This window comes from Panthera onca, chromosome X, assembly GCF_046562875.1.
Source record: "Panthera onca isolate mPanOnc1 chromosome X, mPanOnc1 haplotype 2, whole genome shotgun sequence".
Taxonomy (NCBI): domain Eukaryota; kingdom Metazoa; phylum Chordata; class Mammalia; order Carnivora; family Felidae; genus Panthera; species Panthera onca.
In genome coordinates, this window is record NC_138357.1 from 31,773,206 (window position 1) to 31,788,402 (window position 15,197).

General features: G+C 43.5%; 1 long non-coding RNA gene across 2 annotated transcripts in view; it reads right to left on the bottom strand.

Annotated features, from left to right (window-relative positions):
• The window catches only part of LOC145713483 (uncharacterized), a 78,883-nt gene that overhangs the window by 1,618 nt on the left and 62,068 nt on the right, over nucleotides 1-15,197 (bottom strand). For both annotated transcript variants that reach the window (XR_014136618.1, XR_014136619.1), the window contains one exon: nucleotides 612-697. This is a non-coding gene — a long non-coding RNA (uncharacterized LOC145713483). The remainder of the gene's footprint in view (nucleotides 1-611; nucleotides 698-15,197) is intronic.

The window sequence follows — 15,197 nt, forward strand, 5'->3', positions numbered from 1 at the left end:
ACCATGAAGGAGACATCGGAAAGTGGGACCATGGCCTGGAGAGGGGAGAATTAGGTGGGAATTTTCAACACAGAAAGGACCTGGGCCGCCCCGATGTAGCATCCTGACTGAAAGTGTCTGGGTCTGGGGGACCCATGGGAAAGCAGGCAGGGAGGCAAGAGGACCCACAAGGGTAGGGAATCAGGATGCCCCGAGATCCTATGAAAGAACACCAGAAGTCAAACTGCCACTGAACTTAAGCAGCCATCGCAGCAGACTTTAAAAAAAAAAAAAAAAAAAAAAAAGATCCTGAAGTTAGAAGCACGATGGGGATTATAATAGCTGTAGTCGGTGAACATGTCATTTTCAGAACCCTGAGGAAGTCCCAGGCGAGGCTGGAAAGTCTAGGCGTCATTACTGGCATCCAGAAAGGGTGCTAACCATACGCATGCTCGGAGGGCGCGCTTCCTTCCCAGCGCTGAGGACACTTTATGAGCTGCCCTACTCATGCTCCGCGCAAGCAGAATAAAGAGCTTTGCTTTGGGACAGCTGCGTGCTCGTTCTGTACAACTCAGAATGGTATCTTGCCCGTTCCCGAAATAGCGATTACAAACTTTAAGCAGGAAACTCACGTACAGCACGTGGCTCCCGTCGCCGCCGCCATATTCGCTCTCCCTTTGTTCAGAAGACATGTCGGTGCCTCCATCCCAGGGCTCCACTGAAGAAAGAAATGGCCTTGTTAACTGGAGTGGAATGGGGAAAAAAGGGAATGGCATGGTAACCCCACCTCCTTCTTTTGTCAGAGCGGAACCTTTCGATACACACCGCACCCCTGGCTGGCCCCTTGGGCCCCGAAGGATACAAGCTGCCATATTGGAAGGGTCGCAGGCCCAGGCTGTTCCTCTCTGCAATGACATGAGTTCCTCCCCAAATAATCTCTTGACGTCTTTGAACTTCTCAGAAGAGAGACCGAAGAGATAAGTAGAGGCCAGGTACACGCAGCTAAACCACAGCGTCTCATCTCTCGAGCCCCTTTTCACTTCGTGAAGCTTTTGCAGAATCCATAAAGCAGGGGCTTTTAAAGTACTTCTTGAAAGTTTTCAGAAACAGGAGTTGCCAAATGTTCAAAAATAATTTTGATGAATCACAATCGTGAAGAAACAGTTTTCTCTCTTTATTACAAAGTTATTTTTAAAGCGTTTCTTCATGAATCATGCAAAATAACTGATTGCAACACAAATTGTCGTCTTCATGACTATTTCCGAGAGAGGGAAACTCTAGTTTAAAAAAGGCAACCGGCATTTTCATTAGAAGAACTATTTTCTGCACAGTAAAAGAAATGATACAGTAATGAACCAACAGACTCCCCAAATGTAAATTATATCATCACTTGATATTACTATTCTTAAATTTTGATGCAATTCGAATCCACAGCAAAGCTCTAAATCATCCTGGCGAAATGGCAGATCCCTCCAGACTCTTCAATTCTCTCAGGATCAGAGCACCATTCTGTCTTAATTTTTGAAATTGGAACCGAAATGTTTTTAAGAGAGAGACATATTGATTATAAGGGTCTATGAATTCTCTGTCCAGACTGGTTTCTATTCAAAGTGAAGTGAGGAACACTGAATACTTTCACAGTCATTAACACCACATACCATTCCTTTGTTTAAAAAAAAAAAAAAGTATTTTAGTAGAAGAGTGTTATCTCTAGTCGCAGGTCCTTCTGTTCTCATCACTACCGTGAATATCAAGCATCTGGTTGACTGACACTCATATTCTCGGGACACAGTGCTCTCTGAGTTGCATGGAGGGCGTTGGATGCTTATAGATGTGCACAGCGATGGTTATCGCTACTAGACTCCTCCCTGTATCCGATGTTTCTCCCACAGTGACAGTTGGCTCTATATTCTAAGCACTTTATGTGATTAACGCAATGACTCCTCACAATGACTCTATGTTGGAGATTACGATTTATCCCCATTTTACAAATGAGGAAACTGACGTACGAGCAGGTTGAGTAACTTGTCAGAGACTATACAGCTAAGTTTGTTGCAGAGCTGGGACTTGAACCCAAGTAGTCCAGCTCCGGAGAAATGCTCTGAACCTCTAAACGGTATGCTCTGCTCCCTTGAGCAGGCGTTCAGTAATTTTCAACACGAATAGTTATTTGTTTGATTTTTCTCTGACTGCATGTTGGACCCTAAACATCTAAATGAATGTAGATTTCAAAGCTATTGTCCTGGGAACCTTCAATTGCTCAAAACCTTTTGTGGTTCCTTCTTTGGAATAGTTTTCAGAGCCAGTTCATGATTCGCAGGAGAAAAGCAGTCAGCTCATTTTTTTTTTTAATGTGTATTTGTTTTTGAGACAGAGAGAGGCAGAGCATGAACAGGGGAGGGGCAGAGAGAGAGGGAGACACGGAATCTGAAACAGGCTCCAGGCTCTGAGCTGTCAGCACAGAGCCCGACGCGGGGCTCGAACTCACGGACCGTGAGATCATGACCTGAGCTGAAGTCGGATGCCCAACCGACTGCGCCACCCAGGCGCCCCCACCGCTCGTTTTTAAATAAAGACAGTGTTATTCGGTTTGGCCAATACCTTATTTGCCCAACATGTTTCTGAATAACATGTTTTCCCGAAATCACATTCTCCATTAAAAGAAGAAAGATTTGCTACCGTTGAAGATAGTCCAAAACTGTGATGCAGGGATATTTTCAGTCAGCTAGCAGACATTTACTGAGCAAGATGTCAAACAGGGCATCTTCCCTACCTTCAGAGAGCCCTCGGCCAGGTAAGGGAGACAGACAAGCCAGTGCAATAAGAGCTCTGACAGATGGAAGCACAGGATCCTCAGGGTGCCCAGAAGAGGGGCATCAAACCCAGGCTTGGGGTGAAGGCCAGCTTCCTGAAGGAGGAGGTGAGGTCTGGTTTTAGTTGCAAAAGACAAGTAGCTGTGGCCACCCCACAAGAACAAGGGCACAGACTCTGAAGGTGGCTGTGCTAACTGGGAGATTTTATGTCCTTGATGAGTACACTCATACTCTCCCAAGTTTATTTTTAGAAGATGATAATTGCATTGTTTTATGTTCACACCTGGTACTCAAGTTGTGTTTGCCTTTGTTTTTTTTTTTTAATGTTTATATTTACTTTTGAGAGAGAGACAGACAGACAGACAGACAGAGACAGAGTATGAGCAGGGGAGGGGCAGAGACAGAGGGAGACACAGAATCCGAAGCAGGCTCCGGGCTCCGAGCGGTCAGCACAGAGCCCGATGCGGGGCCCGAACCCACGAACCGCGAGATCACAACCTGAGCCGAAGTCGGACGCCCAACCGACTGAGCCACCCAGGCGCCCCAAGTTGTGTTTGCCCTTAAATGAAACCTGGAAAGATCTGCTGATGGTAGTTTCAAAGTTGCCTCACTTTGGGGCGCCTGGGTGGCTCAGTTGGCTGAGCATCCGACTTTGGCTCAGGTCACGGTCTCAGGGTTCGTGAGTCAAGCCCCATACTGGGCTCGGTGCCGTCAGATCCTCTGTCCCTCTCTCCCTCGGCCCCTCCACCCCTCCTGGTGTGTGCTCTCGCTCTCTCAAAAAATAAATAAAACCTTCAAAAAAGGTTGCCTAACTTTATGTTTGAGTGTTGTTTGCTTTTGTAACTGAACCATTTGCAGGTCTCCAAGTTTCTCTGAAGAGTTTGGCTGATGGAGTAAACAGAAAACAAACCAATATACCAAGGAGGTCATTGTCAGAATCTATTTGTGTACGGGAAGTACGTGATGACCATTTGTTTGATAAATAAAGAAAGGAGTGAATCTTTAACGTTGATCCTCTGTAACCTAAACAAAATAGCTACTTTCCTTCATTTCCCGTGGGCCAAGATAGGACAGAGCAACCCACGCATGGAGATGCCCTGGTAGAGGCTCATACTTTTCTCAATGTATCAATCTGGAGGACAGTGACTTTGAACCACCAATGGGAGATACAGCAATCTAAGAAGGAGCTGTTCCGTTTCTGTGGCTTATCTGCCCTCGAAAACCAAACTACCCCAGGCTCGTCCAAAAGGATCCCCAGAGAGGGAGAAAAGGGCTCGGGAGGTGGGGAAGTATCGTCCGACGCCTGTGGGCTCAGTGCTCAGCTATGGCGACAGACGGTGCGAAGTACGATACCCTCGTTGCGTGAAGGCCCTCTTCTCTGCGACCCTCATCCCCTAGGCGGCCCGACCCTAACTCTGTAGAATTGATGTGGATGGAGAGCAGGAACTGGAACACACAGCGAGGGAAGAACAGGATTTTCTGGGATTTGAGAGTGAAACGACCTTGGGTGGGAGGACACACGGGGCACTTGGGAGAAAGGAACAGTTGGCAGGCAAAGGGCACCAGAGACAACCGGATCTGTTGCCCGAATCTGTCTAGGGCCGGGCCCGCCGAGCTCAAAGAGTAGGGGCAAGAGATAGTAGGAAAGAAAAGATATCTGCCTGCCCACCACTAATTTACTCATTTTGCACACCAAGTGTTTTGAGAACCGTGCTAGGGAGCTGACGGCTAATTCCAAGAGAATCCATTGAGACATCCCTCCCTGTGGTTCCATGCTATGCCGGGGCAGCCAAAAGTTGTCCCTCCCCCCATAACACGCCCTTTATTGACCCTACCAGGGTGCCTAAAGCGTATCCATTGCTTTCCCTGTTCCATGAGCTTTGGTTCCTTTTTCAGATAAACATTTGTTGAAAAAGAATCCCAAGAAAACGGGCCACGACACGGTGTGGCATTGACGGGGAGGTGAAAAAAAAAAGATACTGTGGGAGGCTACGGCTCAGATGGATAGACCTAAGTATTTAGCGGGTGCGGATGAAGAAATGAGTGAAAGGAGAGGATAGCTTCCGAATGCCTGTTAGATGTCAGGTGCGCTCAGATATCCTCCCCGAAACCTCTGGGTAGGAGGCATGACTCTCTTTCCATCTCTCCCTGGTGACATTCTGAGGATTAGAGATGAAGTCGTTTGCTTGTACAGCTAGTAAGTGACAGCTGAACTCATGTCATTGGGATTTGAAGTATTATCGCCATGCCGCCTCGATGATGAAACTGTCCGAATAAACGTATCAGTCAGGGTCTAACCAGGAGAAAAAGCTGCACGAGCTATTTGCTCAGGGGGGATTTTAATATAAATACCAATACTGTATAATCTTACTCATACGAGGTACCAGAATCGTCACGTTTATAGAGATGGAAAGGAAAATGGTGCTTGCCAGAGGCTGATGGGGGGGGGGGGAGTGGAGTTATTTAATGGGTATCGAGTTTCAGTTTTACAAGACGAAAACAGCTCTAGAGGTGGACAGAGATGATTAATGCCATGGAGCTGCACACTTAAAATGGCTTAGATGGCAAATTTGATGCTGTACGTATCTTACCACAATTTTTAAAAGTCAAAACAAAAGCGAAGACGAAATAAAGACATTGTAGACATATGAAAGGTTCAAAAAGTCATCACTGGCAGACCTGAACTGTAATAAATGTTGAGGGATATCCTTTAAGCAGAAGGGAAGTGAAACCAGATGAAGATATGGATCTATACAAAGTAATACAGAATATTAGCTTGGTGACTAAATACATAAGATATATTTCCTATTTCTTAAATCTCTTTAAAAGATAATTGACTAGGGGGCACCTGGGTGGTTCAGTTGGTTGGGTGTCTGACTCTTGAATTTGGCTCAGGTCATGGTCCCAGAGTTATGGGATCGAGCTCTGTGCCCAGCTCTGTGCTCAGCGTGGAGCCTGCTTGGGACTCTCTCTCTCTACCCCTCTCCCCCTCTGCCCACCCCCCACCCCACTCACACACATGTTCTTTTTCTAAAAAAACAACAAAAAAGATAATTGACTATAAACAAAACGAATAAAAATGTATTGCGAGCTTTACAACTTACGTATTAGGAAATTATATGGAAACTCTAGTAGAAAGATCAGGAGAGGGGAAATAGAGGCACACTATTGTAAAGGTTTTACATTATTTGTAAAGGGATAGACTATCACTTGAAGGTGGGCTGCGATAAATTATAAACTCCAAAGCAGCCACTAGGATTAAAAAACAAAGAATTACACCAAAAAGTCAACAAACGAGATAAAGACTAAGGCATCCAATCAATCTGACAGAGACAGAGAAAAAGGAACTACGGATGACACAGAGAGAAAACAAAAAGCAAGATGAAACATTTATACCTAATGGCATCAATAATCGCATTAAACGGAAGCGATCCAAGCAGCTGATACTCGTTTGCCGCCACTGCTGTAACAAACTACCGTGCACTTAGTGGCTCACGACGACATAAATGACCCGACCGCTAAACGGTCATAATGACCCGTTCCTTCCGGAGGCTCTAGGGGAGAATCTGTTTCCTTGCCTTTTCCAGCTTCCAGAGGCCGCCTGCATTCCTTAGCTCGTGGCCCCTTCCTCAATATTCAAAGCACATCTCACCCCAACCTCTGTCCTGTCACTACACCTCCTTCCCACTCTGACCTTCTTGCCTTCCCCTTTTGTCGATGTCTGTGATTAGATGGGGCCCACCCCCATAATCCAGGATAATCTTCCCCTATCAAACTTCTCAATTTATCACATCAGCAATGTCCCTTTTGCCATGTTAGGTAATATCTTACAGGTTCGCCGGATGAGAATATGGATATCTTTGGGGGGGGGGGCATTACTATCTACCGTACCCCTCCACTGAAAAGACTGGCAGACTGGATAAAAAAGCAAGACCCAAGTGTATGCTGTTTCCAATACTCTTTATGCTCTAATACCCAGAACCTGTGAATATCACCTTATTTGGCAAGCGATACGATTTAGCGCAAGGATTTTGAGAAGAGGAGTTTATCCTGGGGAGTTCTAAATGCAACCCCACATATCCTTATAAGAGACACACAGAGGTAGACGCAGACACACAGAGAAAAGCAATATGGAGATAAAGCGCAGAAACAGATACACTCACAAGACAAAGAATGCTAAGAGACTCTGGAAGCTGAAAGAGGCAAGGAACAGTTTCTCCCCTGGAGCCTTAGAAAGGAATGTGGTACTGTCTAACCTGGATTTTGGACTTCTCATCTCCCGAACTGTGGGAGACTAAATCTCTTGTTCTAAGCCACCACAATTTTGGTAATTTTTTTATGGCAGCCACAGTAAACTAATAAGCCTACCTAACTAATAGCCAGATACAGGAAAAACAGATGGCTACGTTAATAACAGACAAGTAGATTTCAGATCCAATGCTGTTACCTGGGAATGATAATAATAAAGGGGTCAATTCATCAGGAGGATATAACTATCTAAGGGTTTATGCCCCTAATAATAAAGCTTCAACATACATGGAGCAAAGAGTCCACTTGAGTCATACTACGTATGTATTCTGACATCAATGGAATTAAATTAGATTCTAGTAACAGAAAGATATCTGGACACTGCCCTAATATTTGGAAACTAAATGATAACACATTTATAAGTAACACCTGTGTCAAAGAAAAAATCAAAAGGGAAGTTGTAAAGTATTTTTAAGTGAATGAAAATGAAAACATATCAAATGTGTGAGATACCTCTAAAGCAGTACATCCAGGAAAGTTCCGAGCACTAAATGCATATGTAAGAAAAGAAGAAGGATTTCAGATCATTGACATCAGCTTCTACCGTAAGAAACTAGACAAAGTAGATCAAATTGAGCCCCAGGTAAGAAGAATCAGAAAGCAATGAAACAGAAAGCGGAAAATAAACAGAGAAATTCAAGGATCCTAAAAGTTGGTTCTTTCAGATAATGAGAAAGAAGACAGCAGAACAGATTCTACAGATATTAAAAGGATAATGAAGAAATGTCAGGAATGGATTTATGTCAACAAATTTGAGGACTTAAGTGAAATGGACTAATCGCTTGAAAGACACAAACTATCAAAGCTCATTCATAGTTCTAAACCTATTACAGAAATTGAATTTGCAATTATAAAACTTCTCACAAAGTAAACTCCAGGCCCAGAGGTTTTCACTGGTGACGTCTACCAAAAACTTAAGGTAGAAATAATATCAATTTTACCCAAATTCTTCCAGAAAATTAAGGGCGGGAAATACTTCCCAATTTATCCCATGAAAACAGCATTACCTTGACACCAAAATAACATTATTTAAATAAAAATTAAATAAATAGGGGCACCTGGGTGGCTCAGTCGGTTAAATGTCTGACTCTTGATCTCAGCTCAGGTCATGAGCTCATGGTTTGTGAGTTCGAGCCCCACACCGGGCTCTGTACTCACAGTGCAGAGCCTGCTTGGGATTCTCTCTCTCTCCCTCTTTCTCTGAGCTTCCCCTGCTCATGCTCTCCCTCTCTCGCTCTCTCAAAATAAATAAATAAACTTAAAAAACTTAAATAAGCTAAACTACATGCTAATATCCCTCATGTACATAGATACAAAAACCGGAAATAAAATTTTATAAAACTGAATCCAGCAATATGTAAAAAGAATAACACATCATGTGCAAATGTGACTTACATCAGGTACACAAAGTTGGTCTACATTAAAAAATAACTCAGTATAATTCACCATATTGGCAAAGCAACAAAGAAGAGCCAGAGGATCATCTCAATAGACACAGAAAAATCGTGTGACAAAATCCAACATCGATTACTGAAAATAACTCTGGGCAAACTAGGCATAGAAGGGAACTTCATCAACCTGATAAAGGACATCGACACAAAACCTCCACCTAACATCACACTTAATGGTGAAAGACCAAGTGCTTTCCTTAAAAGATCAGCAACCAGTCAAGGATGTCCCTTCTCACCCTTTATACTCAGCGCTCTACTAGAGGTTCTGGCTAGAGCCATTAGGCAAGAGAATGCAATAAAAGTCACTCAAATTGTAATGGAGGAAGTACAAGTTTGTTTACTTGCAGATAACCTGTTTGTATACAGAACATTGGTTGAAATCTAAAAAAAGTTCCTAGAACGAACACAAGAGTTTAGTAAAGTTATAGGCTACATCATTAAGATACAGATTTTTTTTTGCAGCGAAAACTACGGTAATGAACAACTGAACCAACGAACAACTGAAATTTCAAAACGTCATTTACGATCGCATCCAAAATACTAAACGATTAAGGATTAATTGGACGAAAGAGGTGCAAAACCCGTACACCGAAACCTATAAAGTATTGCTGGGAGAAACTGAAGAGAATCTAAATAGAGATTCATACTCGATTCATGGTTCGGGCAGAGACTTCACGCTGTCTTTGTGTGAGTCAGTTCTTTTGAACAGCTTTATTGGCCCATTCACCTGTTTGTCCATTCACCCATTGATGGACATTTGGCTGCTCTCCAGTTTTTGGCTATTGCAAATAAACCTTCCACGAACTTCCGTGTACAAGACTTTCTGTGGATGCATGCTTTCTTTTCCCTTGGGTAAATATCTAGGAGAATAATGGCTAAGTCACTTCATAGGTGCATGTGTAACTTTTTAAAAACCGCCAAGCTGTTTTATAACCATTTACGTTACCCCCAGCTGTGGGAGAGGGCTCCAGCTTATTGACTTCCTCAGCGACACGTGATGTGGACGTTCTTTTTAATTTGAGACATTGTGCTTGCTGTGTAGTGTTATGTCGTTGTCGTTTAAAAGAATTTTTTTTAATGTTTATTTATATTTGAGAGAGAGACACACACAGAGCGAGCAGGGGAGGGGCAGAGAGAGACGGAGACAGAATCTGAAACAGGCTCCAGGCTCTGAGCTCTGAGCTGTCAGAACAGAGCCCGGCGCGGGGCTTAAACCCATGAACCGCGAGATCACGACCTGAGCCAAAGTCGGCCGCTTGACCGACTGAGCCACCCAGGCACCCCTTTCATTGTGGTTTTAATTCGCATTTACGTAGTGACCAATGGTGTTGAACCTCTTTTCATGTGTTTTTGTGCCATTTGTACGTCTTCTTTGGTGAAACGTCTGTTCAGATCTTTTGGCCATTTTATATTGGTTGGGCTATTCATGTTCTTATTGGGCTTTTAGAGCATTTTTTATATTCTAGACACAAGTCTTTTATCAGATACATGCTTTGCAAATATTTTCTCCCAGTCTGCGAATTATCTTCTCATTGTCTTAACAGTGTCTTGGAAAGAGCCAAAGTTTTATATTTTCATGAAGTTTAATCGATCAATTTGTTTTTAATGTATTGTGCTTTTGGTATCATATCTAAGAAATCATTGCGTCGCTCGAGGTCATGAAGGTTTTTCTCCCGTATTTTTTTGGAGGAGTTTTACAGCTTTAATTTTTATATTCAGTCCTATGATCCGTTTTGAGTTAATTTTGTGTATGGTGCAAGGTATGAATTCAAGTTGTTGTGTTGTATTTTTTCTGCAGAGAAATAGCCAATCGTTCCAGCACCATTTGCTGAAAAGGTTATTCTTTTTCCAATGAATTGCCTTTGTACCTTAGTGTGCATTTTACTGTATGTCAATGATATGCCAAAAAAACTGTTAAAAACGACTGACTCAACAAATCTATCCAACTGATTTTTGATTAAGGTGGAAAGCAACTCAACGGAATGCGAGGGAAGGCTAAGGCCTCACAGATCCAGCCAAGAGAGACACAATGAGCCACTTTTCGATTCAGTTCATTACTTGCATGGAGAACGAAAGGCAGAGTGGCCAAAGGTACCGGCAACCCCCGCTCCTTGTCCTGCATATCAGAAGGGACAACGCGGAAACGAAAGGTGCCTCCCATCCTCTTGTGTTCTGAGTGCATCACGAGGACTTCTGCTAAGACTCAGATAAACTGCAGGTCAGGCTTTTGCTTCTGTGGCCTAGGTCACCAGATGGCCATGGCAGGGCTGTTCCCCTCCACATAAAAGTCTCAGATCCTGATCCTTGAACAGGCTTCTCTGGGCAGAGCTATTCTGCACATGTCCGTTCGGTTCCCTGCTAGAGAGAAACCACATCCTGTGTGGCTTCGGATGGGGAAGTCGATGCCTGATCTCTCGGAACTCTGTCCAATGCACATAGTTTTCCTATTGCTTTTGGCCTGTATCCTTTGCTGTAATAAACCTTAGCTGTGAGTAAAGCCTGCAATTGAGTCTTATGAGTCCATCCGGTGAACCATTGAATCTGGGTGGTCATGGGACCCCCCAAAACAGGTTCTTTTTCTCAATAAATGGTGCCAGGAAAATTGGAGATTCGTAGGCAAAAAAATATAATAATAAGCCTAGATTTAAACCTCATCCCTTCTATAAAAATTAACTCAAATTGGATCGTAGATTTAAATGTAAAATTATAACCTTTTAGAAGAAAACATAGCAGAAAATATTCATGATTCAGGATTAAGGAAAGAGTTCTTAGACTTGAAACCAAAAGCAATATGTAAAAGAAAAAAATGGATTTTGCACTTCATCAAAATGAAAAACTTTTGCTCTGTGAAAGACCCTGTTAAGAGGATAAAAAGACAAGTTACAGACAAGGAGAACATATTTGCAAATTACATCTCTAACAAAGGATTTGTATCCAGAATACACGAAGAAGCCTCAAAACTCATCTGTAAGAAACCAACCACACGATTTTTACACGGGAAAGACGTGAACAGACACTTCACCAAAGATGATATACAGATGGCAAATAGATGCACAAAAACACGTTCAACGTCACCAGCCTTTAGGCAAATGCAAATTGGAGCCACAATGAGATGCTACTATAGACCAACTCGAATGGTTAAAATAAAGAACGCTGATAACACCAGATGCTGATAAAGATGCCAGTAAACGGGATCTCGCATCATTGTTGGTGAGAATGGAAAATGGTACAGCCATTCTGGAAAGCGCTCTGGCAATTATGCACAGAGTTACCCTATGACCCAGCAATCACACTCCTGGGCATTGATCCCAGGGAAATAAAAATCTGTGCCCCCACAAAAAAACTGTACTCAAATGTTCACAGCAGCTTTTATTTGCATAGCCAACCATTGAAAACATACCAAATTGTCCTTCAATAGGTGAATAGTTTGGGGCGCCTGGGTGGCTCAGTCGGTCGAGCGTCCGACTCTCGATTTCGGCTCAGGTCAGGGTCGTGGAATCGTGCCAGGGTCGTGGGATCAAGTCCCGCATCAGACTCTGCGCGGAGCATGGGGCTTAAGATCCTCTCTCTCCTTCTCCCCCTGCCGCTCCATCGCTCGCGCATGCGCACACGTGCACTCTCTCTCTCCCTCAAAAAAAAAAAAAAATAGGTGAATAGTTAAACACATCGTGGTACATCCATACCATGGAATACCAATCAGCAATAAAAAGGCACAAACCACTGATACACTAAAAAACGTGGTTGGATCTTAAGTGTATTATGCTGAGTGGGAAAAAAAAAAGCCAATTTCAAAATGTTATGAATTGTAAAGATGAGGAGCTCTGTTTGAAGTGACGGGACAGTTTTGTCTTTGACTGTGGTGGCAGTAGTTATACAAATCTATCCAAGTGATAAAATGCCATACAGTCACAGAGGCATACAAAAAACTTGGTGCGTGTTAACTGATGAAATCCGATGGAGACCTGTCGCCTAGGTCGCCATGCCGTGCCAATTAATTTTCCGATTTTGGTTGTGAAAGCTATAGTTATGAGAGATGTCACCAGCGGGGGGGGGGGGGGGGGGGAGGGAAGCTGGATGGTAGGGGACGTGGAACCACCCTGTAGTATTTGTTGTGCAACTTCTTGTGAGTACACGATGATTTCGAAATAAAAAGTTATAAATCGGTACTCAATTCAGTTACTGGCAAACTTTTGAGTATGTTGGGAACACCTCGAAAAATGTGAATCTACGTTTTGTTTTTTAAGTAGGTTTCACACCCAGCGCAGAGCCCATTGCGGGGCTTGAACTCACGACCCTGAGATCAAGACCTGAGCTGAGGTCAAGGGTTGGGTGCTCAACCAACCGAGCCACCCGGGCGCTGCTGAATCTACATTTTCTGACTGCAAATGTTATGAAATCTAAATACAGATCAAGCATTGCTGGTGAAAACTTATCATTCAAATTGAAATATGCCATTAAGTGTAAAATACACAGTTGATCTCAAAGAATTCGTATAAAAATATCTCAGAAGGAATTAAAAAATTTCATGTTTATTTATTTTTGAGACAGAGGCAGAGCGCAAGCAGGGGAAGGGCAGAGAGAGAGGGAGACACAGAATCCGAAGCGGGCTCCGGGCTCCGAGCTGTCAGCACAGAGCCCGACGCGGGGCTCAGACCCAGAAACCGTGAGATCATATCGCTTCTCAGCCTTTTGGCTAAGATCAAGTGCAGAAACCATGAGATCACGACCTGAGCCGAAGTCGACTGCTTAACCAACGGAGCCAGCCGGGTGCCCCTCAGTAATAATTTTTATAGTGCTTATACGTTGAAACGAAGCAGATGAGACATGTTGGGCTGCACACAATATATTACTGGAATTCATCTCACCATTTCTTTTCATGTTTTTAACATCGCTACTAAGAGAATTAAAGATCACTGTATGATTCGCATTGTTATGTTTCTATTAGTGCTGCTCTAAGGGATCACACAGGTTAAAACTTCAGGAAGCAGCCGTCACTCCTCGGCTGGGGGTGAGGGTAGGGGGTAAGAGAAGAATTTGTAATTACTGAAACTTGGGGGAGGGCCTCCTTGGAGCTAAAGGTCAGACTTCTGAGGAGGCACCTGCTATCTGGTGCTGTGATCTCTTGACGTTCAGCGCGATGGTTCGAAATTCTCTGTGTATGTGCCCGCTGCTTCACCATGACGGTCTTAAAGCTTCGTAGTCTCTGAGGTCGCATGGTATGGTGGTTAGGTCCCGAAGCGATCACGTCACAAGTCCTCACCAGTGGAATGTTGGTGGACGGGCCGTGTGTGACCTTCAGGCCCATCTCAGAAGCTCACGTGCCTTCTCCACTCTTTCTCTTTTCCCATCTGTTGGCTGGTTGTCAGCCTCCAGGGCGACCTTGGGGGCCATATGCTACAAATGACAGAGCTGGTGTTACCTTAATGGGTACATAATTCTGCAGACACGGTGTCTTGGCTGCAAGGTGGAAGGGGGCATAGTATCCTCAGTTACCAGGAGATCGCCAAGGAGGGTTTTTTTTTTTTTTTTTTTTTAGTCCATTCATTTATTTTGAGAGAGCGCGAGAGCAGGGGAGGGGCAGAAAGAGAGAGAGAGAGACAGGATCCCAAGCAGGCTCCACGCTGTCAGCATGGAGCCCGACACGGGGCTCAAACTCACGAACCGTGAAACCATGACCTGAGCCGAAATCAGGAGTCAGATGCTTAACCAACGGAGCCACCCAGGTGGCCTGCCAAGGAGGTTCTTAAATCCCCCAGCAGGGACCTCACAAGTTCTTTTTTTTTCTTTTTTAAGATTTTATTTTTAAGTAATCTCTACACCCAACACGGGGCTCGAACTTACCACCTCGAGATCAAGAGTCACACGTGCCACCGACTGAGCCAGCCAGGTGCCCCGAGCTCACAGATTCCTATCAAAACTCTACTCCCACATACACGCCACATTTTGTGTAGGAAGAAATATTTCTTTTACCTTTTGGACTCACAGATTCGCTGAAAAAAAAAAATGGATACTCTTCTCTGAAAAGTCTTAGAGAGTTTATTCAAAATTGGAGAGTACTTAGCATTGATAATGCTTCTGGTATAATATTGCAATTAGAGTTATAATAACACGCTATTAACGGCGTTAAGAAAATCTGTCTGATTTTATGTAAAATACAAGTTCATGGTGGGGGGGGTGAGGTTGAATTCTAGTGCCTCTCTCGTCACTAGAATAAAAGTGTTTTCATTTTTCATATGCCAAATTATTAACAAAGGGTCTTCAGGCTCTGATTCGAGTCCCATGTTGACATACACACGTGAACTTCCAGCAAGAACTTCATTCAACCAAGGTGCCAAAGGGAATGGGCCTTAGAGATCAGTGTTAACACAAACGACACTCAGAATTCTCTCAGATACATGGGGGCTGGATTCAAGGAGGTGACGGAAGTAGAATTTTTCTGGGTCAAAGAAAACAGCTGCTTTAAAGCCTTCCGCCCATTACAAGAGGAAGCCTGAAGCCTCTGCAACAAAGTCCTAAGATTTACTTAAATTCCTGTTTCGATTACTATCAAGTTTTACATTTCTACCGCTAAATTTTGAAATACCACGAAGGAACTGGTCAAATACATTCTTTTTTTAATTTTATTAAAAAACAATTTGTAGTGTTT